Genomic DNA, 7,780 nt, shown 5'->3' on the forward strand with positions numbered 1-7,780 from the left:
CTGTTTTTCTGTCTAAGTCTTCCTGTCCCTGTTCTAAGCGCTATACACGTTCACAAACATTAGATAACCTAGAAAATCTTTGAAAATCAATGAAAAATCAAACTAAAATAAAACTGAAATAAAATTGAAATAAACTTAAGGATACTTATGGTTGGGTTGCTTCCCAACAAGTGCTTCTTTACCATCACTAGCTAGGCGGTCGGCTCCTTTAAAGAGGAAGATAATCATAGAGGCTTAAATCCTCACCCCTCACTGTGAACTTCTTTCCTGTGCTCTCATGGATCAACTCAATATGCTCAAGAGGCAGGATCTTATTCACTGTATGAGGCAAGATTGGACTTCTAGTGAGTACCAATTTCATTCTTGGTAAGGAGTCTTCAGTAGGGATCTTTTTGTTACTCTAGTCCTTAGGTACTTTCTTCTTGGGTTTTCCTTCCTCCTTGGTGGGTGGTGAATGCCTAACACCAAAGTTAGGTTTGATATCTGGGAGAACTGTATGAGGTTCTACTATGGGGGGAGGCTTTAGTATTGCACTTTGCATGCAAGTACGTCTTTTGTCAAGGGGTGGTAGAGGTTGAAAAACCTTGAAGACCATCCAATCCTCATGTAACCTCAGCACTAATTCACCTCTCTCAACATCAACGAGGGCTCTTCCAGTGGCTAGGAATGGCCTTCCTAAGATGATAGAATCATTTGTTTCTTCTTCCATGTTAAGTATCACAAAATCTTCCGGGAGGAAGAGCTCTCCAACCTTGACTAGTACGTTCTCCACTAGCCCATATGCCTACTTTCAAGACTTGTCAGCCATCTCTAGTGCTATTCTTGTAGGTTGCGCCTCTTGGATTCCCAACTTCTTCATTATAGACAGAGGCAGCAGATTTATTCTTGAGCCAAGGTCACACAGTGCTTTCTCAAAAGTAATAGTCCCAATGGTACAGGGGATTAGAGAGCTTTTGGGGTCCGACGTCTTCTTGTGTAGCTTCCTCTGAATCAGTGCACTATATTCCTTGGTCAAGGCTACAGTTTTATCTCCCTTCAAGGCATTCTTCTCAAAGAGTAGGCTTTTTTTGAAGGCCATATAGGGAGGTAGCTTCTCTAACACCTCAACAAAAGGAATATTGATGTGCAACTTTTTGAAGATCTCCAAGAACTGAGTTGATTGTTCATCCTTGGTCTCCTCTTGTAGCTTCTGAGGGTGTAATACTTCAGGCTCTTGTGCCTCTAATGGGGCGTGTAGTAATGTCCTTCCAATATCTCCTTGAGCCTTTTCTTCCTTCAATTCCTCAGCAACATACACCTCCTTAAACTCAACCTCCTTGGTCATGGTGAGAGCTTTGCACTCTTCTCTTGGATTTACTTTTATGTCACTAAGAAGAGTGTTAGGTGGTCTCTGAAGTCTTTGAAGGTATGGAAATTTGGCTCTGTACTCTAGTGCCTTGGGTAATGCGGGATGTGTATCAAGAGTGATTGGAAAAGGGTTATCTGCATGCCTAGGAGGGATGTGTTCCTCCTCCACCTTTTTCTCCTCTGGAGATTCTTTTTCAACTGGCTCCTCATTAACCTTGGCCTCTAAACCTATTACTTTACCACTTCTCAAGTGAATAGTATTGCATTATTCTCTTGGATTCACCACAGTATCACCAAGGAGGGTATTAGAAGGCCTCTTAGGTATTTGCTTGCTCAACTGGCCTACTTACATCTCCAAGTTTCTGAGTGAAGCTCTGGTGTCGTACATAAAATTTGCAAATACCGATTCCAAGTAACCAGCAAGTGCATCGGGTCGTACCAAGTAATACCTCAGGTAAGTGAGGGTCGATCCCACGAGGACTGATGGATTAAGCAACAATGGTCTAGTGATTGGCTTAGTCAGACAAGAAGAAAAGAGTGTTTTGTGGTTTTAATTGTGTTAAACAGTATATTCAGAGAATTAAAAGCAAACAGTAAATTAATGTGAAGAATATATGAGAAAACAGTTGAGATTTCAGAGATGTTTATCTTCTGGATTAACTTTTCTTACCAACTATTTTAACCATGCAAGATTCAATTCATGGCAAACTATATATGACTAAACCCTAATTCCTTAGTGATTTAATCTCTCCTAACCTAGTCAACCACCAATTTCTTGGTCACTTATTTTCAATTAGTGGTTTAAGTTCAATTTTAGTTTATGTACCACAAAAATCCTATTTACCCAAATATAACAGGATTATATGTCACATATCCTGTTAAGTCTAAATAATTAGTAGTTTAGGAGAAATTGTCTCAAGTTGTTGTTCAAGTAAATTATTTTTCCAAAGTTCACAAGAACTCAAATAGAATAAGGATTATGCTTCCAATCTACCTAAATCCATAAGATGAAGAACAAAAACAAATTCTTAAAATTGAAATCAATACATGAATTAAAATAGAAGAGTAATAGTACTAATCCATAGAATAAACAAAGCTCCTAACCTTAACTAGAAGGTTTAGTTGCTCATGACTTACAGAGAAAAACTAGGGTTTTAAAAATATGCCGAAGAAAAGAAGATCTGGAATGCAAATTATCTTTTTCTTTAAATATTAACCTAATTTGTTATGAAATTAAAATAAAATAATAAAGTCTGGGTCTAAAAGATTTCGTTTGTAATTAAAAATAACTAAAATATGATAAAAGATAGCTATTAAAAGCTAAATCCCACTAAAGATGCTCCCTTGGGTGAGTTTGACCCGTATTTAGCCCTTTCCTGGCATTTTTTTAGCATTTTGCACCAAGCAGGGGAGTTCTGGTGTTTTTTCTGGTGTTTTGTGCCAAATTTGGCAGTGATTCCTGAAAAAAAGTAAATATCATTATATATCGTTGAAAATCTCTAGAAGTTGGCTTTCTAACACCATTAGAACCGCACCAATTGCATCTCTATAGCTCAAGTTATGTTCGTTGGAATGCAATGAGGTCAGAGTTGATAGCATCTAGTTTCATCCTTTACTTTTGCACAAAACTCTACTAAATTCATCCAAATTTCACCTAAAATCATAAAAATACTAAAACAACTCAAAATAGCATCCAAAGAGGATTTTCGTAATAAAATATAATAAAACTTAATAAAATATAATAAAAAATAACTAAAAATGAGGGGGAAAAGAGTATAAGATGCTCACACATCAAGGTCCTCAAAGGTTAACGTACGCATGACTACCTAGCTTTGGCTAAAATGTTATTTTTGAACTATTTAACCTTCCTAACATGTTTATAACCCCTTCAACCCCCCGTATGGAATCGAATAACTAATTTCTAAACCTTGAATACATTGGAGAATGATATGACACATTAAATTAAACTATTTCCGGATAAACACTTAGTTAACTGGATAAAATATTGCGGGGATCATGGTTTGTCCCGCCTGTGGTGGGGACGGTGGTTTCATCCCATGCACGCAATAATGGGATTGAAGTAGATAATAAGAGAATGGGTTTTGTTAGGTTGAATCTTTTGAGACTTGATGGAATTATAACTTGGTTTAAGATGTGATATTAATTTTTTGCCTAGCAAGGATGGTGATGTCATCCAGCTTGCTTAGTGTATAAATTACTATGTAGAGATAGTGATTTTTTTCCACCCATAATGAGAACGGTGGTGTTATCCCACTCACGAGAGAATAAAATTGATAAATTGATAATAAATTGGGATTAGTGCATTTGATAATTTATGAAATTACTAAATGACATTGATATTGATTAATTGTGGCCTAAATGGCTGGATTGTCAAGGATGGAGGTTTGTCCCACTTGCGTGACAAAGTTTGGGCATTTCTGCTTGTGTGTTGATTTGATAATTATTTTGGCACTTGCACCGGGTAAGGATGGTAGTTCCATCCTGCTTGTTCGTGGTTACGGTGTGATGTGAGGATGGTAGTTTAATTTCGCTCACAAATTGGGGAGGTAGAAGATTTCCTCCAGTTATACATATATTTGTATGTAAATGGAGTTATGATGAATTATGAATTTTGTTAAGACTGTGGGTATGATTGAACCTGATTTTAAATTGTAATTACGATTATTCTAATTAGAAATCGATTAATGATTATTAATTAATTGCCTGGGTAGGATGTAAGGATTGTGGCTTTGTTTCACTTGCTCTGAGTTGAGATTGAAACACCTAGGTATGATTCAAGGGTTGTGGTTTGTTCCACTTACTCCGGGTTAAGTGGTTAGACAAGGTGAGGATGAAGGATTCCTTCCCTTGTTGTAGTGGACAAGATGGGCTAAGCATTCCCTCTCTTGTTACATCGAGAGATTGGATAGAAGGTCGAGGATTTTCTTCGATCCGGTTTTTTATTCTGAAGTGTGGCGGGAACCATATCACAAGAGCATAGTGGACACTATATCCCAGAGTGGTTTGGCAAGTTGAAAATGCAGGATTCCCTCTCTTGTTGTAATGTAGAAGTGGGAAAGGTGGTAGGACACTCTCCCTCGATTTATTTCCCGCATTCGCATTGATTGTGATTTGTTGGATGTGGGGAACGTGTTAGAGCATTCTCCCTTGATTTATTCCCAGCATTCACGTTGATTATGATTTGTTAGATGTGAAAAAGGTGGTAGGGCACTCTCCCTCAATTTATTCCCCCGCATTCCTATTAATTGTGATTTGTTGGATATGGAAAAGGTAGTAGGGCACTCTCGCTTGATATTTTCCCCCACGTTCTCTCTCTGTCTGCAAGGTGGTAGAGCACTAATCCCTCTATCTTTATGGCACGACCTCACAGGAAAAGGTGATAGCACACTCTTCCTTGATTTATTTCCCCTGATGACTGCTGATAAACCACAATTTTATGGTTTATTTTGGACTGAAATAAGTAGATCTTGTCAACTCTTTTCGCACTTATTCACCAAATTGCATGCTTTTATGATTTCTTCCTAAATTATACTTAAGAGTTTAAAACATGCTTTATAGGCCTTAAAAATGCCAATTTTAATCCAGTTCTACTTCCATTCGATGCCGTGATGTGTTCGTTGAGTGATTTCAAGTTCAGTAGGCATTCAAAAGTGGAAGAATCATGAATAATTGAAGATTTGAGGATTTGGCACTTGCGCATATGCATGACTTATGCATACGCATCTCTAGCGGATACCTAAACTTGCGAGTACTCATGGACCATGCGTATGCATGACATGAAGCACGTACATCACTTAAAATTGCACGTGCCAGCGATTTCTGAACTACTTTTTGGGCCCAATTCAGCACGATTCTCAAAGGAGGAAGGCTTAAACTGAATGGAGGGTAGAGCGACTCAAGTATACACACATTCACATAGTTTTTGGGCTAGTTTTTATTCTTAGATTTATAGAGAGAGAAACTCTCCTTTCTCTCTAGGTTTTAGAGCTCCTTGATCATATTTTGTTCTAACTCTTGGATTGGATCTTGTTTAATTTTAGTTTTGTTACCTTAATTGTAGTTTCTTTAGTTTTAATTCCACTTAGAATTCTTGCAACTCTTAGTTTATTAATTTGTGGATCTTGTTACTTTTGAATTTCTATTAATGCATTAATGTCTTCATGTTTTATATGTGTTATTTGAGCTACTAGTGTTGATAATTGGTAGTGGGTAGATTTAATTTTGCTTAATTTTCTTAATTACATTATGTTCCTTTTTATTGCTCACCAGGGTTTGATAGATTGTTTACTTTAATTATGGAGTAGATTTTTATTCTTGGCTTGGGGGTTGAATAATTAGGAATCCTTGAGTTGTTAATGTCCAATATTGATTGGTAATTTAGGGTCGTTGGTTGGTTTAGTTTTCACTAACGCTAGCCTTTCACTAAGTCTAATTAGTGTGTTGGCTAATATTTGTGGATTGAATCAATCATACCCACATGACTTTTCTTCGATGTTAGTAGATGACAAAGTGGGAATAACTCTTGATAATTATCATGTTTGTGGTTGACAACAAGGATAGGAAGCCTAATTTCTCACCCCTAGCCAAGGCCCTTTTGATTAATCGATTACCGTCTCTTTCGTTGACTTTAACTCCTTAGATCTTTAAGCTTAAATTCGTTGTTTCTTAGTTTAGTTACCTTTTTATTGCTATCATCTTAATTCCATACTTGCTAGATAATTGTTTACATGCTTAGTGTTTTTACTTGTTGCAATTTATTTGTTAATTATTCTTCGACTTCTAGCTACTTTACTTTTCCCACATTCGTATTCAAAATCTCAAATTTTCTAACCAATGATGTACATTCAACTGCGAAGTCCTAGGGAAAATGACTCGGGATTCTACTCCCAAATATTAATTTAACTTTTGTGACATTTTCTAAACTTTGATTGAGAGTTGGTTGCCAGTTTGGACTATACTTGTGGCATACTTGAGTTTGAAAACTTGTGAATTCCTAGACCGACAATTAACTCTCATCAAGTTTTTGGCGCCGTTGTCTAGGACTTACATATGTGTGCCATATTATTGGTTGGTGTGAATATGTGCATATGTGAATAGTTACTTTTTGATTGTTTCCTTGTCCTTATTAATAGTTAGGATTTATACTTAGTAGTAATTGGTAGTTACTTTTCTTTAGTAGTAATTGCATGAACGTTATATTTCCTATGTTGAATAACGCGTTCATTACTAGAATCGAGCTTAGCCTCATTTGACCCTGAGATTGAACGAACCTTATTATACATTAGGCAAGCTCGGCATTGGTTGGCCTTTACGGGTAGTAAAGTGGCTTCCGCCGATTCACCAACCTTTTTTGAGGTTGATTCCAAGTTGTCATTCAATGAATGAACCCTTTATTCCTCTGTTGATTCATTTGACGTTGCTTCTACTGATACAAGTGTTGAAACTATAGCTTCTCTAAGGAGAACTACTCTCAAGGAGGTGGGTGCACCTGACATTACCCTTCAACCGCTCCAAGTCTATTATCCTGACTTGGACACCAATTTTGAGCTAAAAATCGCTCTAAGTTTCATGGATTGCATGCTGAAGATCCGGTCAAGAATCTGAAAGACTTCCAAGTGGTGTGTTCAACCACCTAAAGACATGGGTCGGATGAGCTTGTGATTTTGGTAATCCCTTTTCCCTTCTCCATTGAGGGAAAAACGAATGAATGATTTTACACTTAGCCTGATAAGGTGGTTACAAGTTTAGATCTACTCCAAAGAGAATTTTTGGATAAATTCTTTACTCCTGAGGTGACTAATCGGTTGAGGAAAGAAATTTCTTGCATTATACAAAGTGAGTTGGAGACGCTCCATGAGTACTAGGAGCGATTCAAGAAGTTATTTTATTCTTGCCCTCATCACCGAATAGAGATTTGGTTCTGATGAGCTTTTTTGTCAAGGTCTCAAGCCTCAAGACAAAATCCTCCTAGATGCCTCTAGCAATGGTTCATTTGTGAAGTACAAGACGGCGGAGGAAGCTTGGCAAATCATCTCCGACTTAGCCAAATCCACCCAACATTTAAGAGTGAGAAACCCCCATCCAAAGCTATTGTGGAAGTATCCCCAAGTGAATCCATTCTAACCAAAACCTTAGGAGAGATGACCACCATCCTCAAACAAGTCCATCAATCACAACAAGGACCCTCAAGAACTCAAGGAGCCCCACAACAATATCAAATTAAAGGACCACAAAGAGTGTGTGGAGTGTGATCATGTAGCTCCCACTACACTGATGAGTGTCCCCAACTCCAAGAGGACAATGTGTTGACGATGGCCAATCCGATCTATAACCGTTCAAACTACCACCCGGAGAATCAAGGTCCCTATTAACAAGGGAACAACTATAACCTAGGGTGGCGAGACAATTCTAA

The 7,780-nt window shown here is 37.6% G+C and overlaps 1 non-coding gene across 1 annotated transcript; it reads right to left on the bottom strand.

Moving 5' to 3' along the window:
- Nucleotides 1-7,166: 7,166 nt before the first annotated feature.
- Nucleotides 7,167-7,276, bottom strand: LOC130953872 (small nucleolar RNA R71). The gene has a single exon (XR_009076037.1). It is a non-coding gene; the product is annotated as a small nucleolar RNA R71 (small nucleolar RNA).
- Between the last annotated feature and the right edge of the window lie 504 nt (nucleotides 7,277-7,780).

This window comes from Arachis stenosperma, chromosome 1 (genome assembly GCF_014773155.1).
Source record: "Arachis stenosperma cultivar V10309 chromosome 1, arast.V10309.gnm1.PFL2, whole genome shotgun sequence".
In the NCBI taxonomy this organism is placed as follows: Eukaryota; Viridiplantae; Streptophyta; class Magnoliopsida; order Fabales; family Fabaceae; genus Arachis; species Arachis stenosperma.